The 786-nt window shown below is 57.0% G+C and overlaps 1 non-coding gene across 1 annotated transcript; it reads left to right on the forward strand.

The window, feature by feature from the left end:
• The first annotated feature begins 422 nt into the window (after positions 1-422).
• Positions 423-504, forward strand: TRNAL-AAG. Its single transcript has one exon. It is a non-coding gene; the product is annotated as a tRNA-Leu (tRNA).
• Positions 505-786: the final 282 nt, after the last annotated feature.

Consider the following 786-nt stretch of genomic DNA (forward strand, 5'->3'; position numbering starts at 1 on the left):
GGGCCGTGGCTCTCCCCGAAGGCGCGCCCTCTGCGCTGCTGCCTGTGGAGTGCGGCGCGGCGGCTGCAGGACTCCGCGGCCGCCCGACTGACGGGTCTATCCTGGTTTATTTGTTTTTATCTTTCTTTAAGGTGAGAGTGTAGGAGGCTTCCCCTCCTCTCACGCCGGTTCCCCAAAGACGGCCGTCCTGGGTGACTTTCTGAGTGACCCCCAAAGCAAATCCCGAGGCCTGCGCTTCGCGAATCTTCTCTGCTAGGGCGCTGGTGGAGCCGTTTCCCAGCCGGTTCCTCTGGCCCAGCGAATCCTGCTGGAAGGCGGTGGTTCTGCGATGCCCTGCGGATTCGCCCGAAGGCCTTGTTGGCTAAGGGACCCTAGGGATGTTGTATAACGAAGGAAAACGTATAAATACCTTCCAGGAAAAAGGTAGCGTGGCCGAGCTGTGTAAGGCTCTGGATTAAGGCTCCAGTCTCTTCGGACGCGTGGGTTCGAATCCCACCGCTGCCAGCTTGGTGTGATTTTTTTCATTTTGTCCCCTCATGGCTTACAAAAAGTGGATTCGTTGGAACTCGCCTTGGGCCATAGCTGGATCGGGGATTCCATTTGGCAGCCGTCCAGTGGACGGGCTTTGTGCGGACTTGGCCGGCTCCGTTGTCCACAGCAAGTGTGGTACCTTCAGTTCTTCCTAGGTGCCAATGGTTGAGGTGGAAAGGCAACGGAATAGATACCCTCTTTCCCCTTAACAAGGTAGAGATAGCGATGGGGTGTTCTAGGCTAGCCTTCAGTGTA

Source organism: Colobus angolensis, unplaced genomic scaffold, assembly GCF_000951035.1.
Source record: "Colobus angolensis palliatus isolate OR3802 unplaced genomic scaffold, Cang.pa_1.0 Scaffold325, whole genome shotgun sequence".
Taxonomy (NCBI): Eukaryota; Metazoa; Chordata; class Mammalia; order Primates; family Cercopithecidae; genus Colobus; species Colobus angolensis.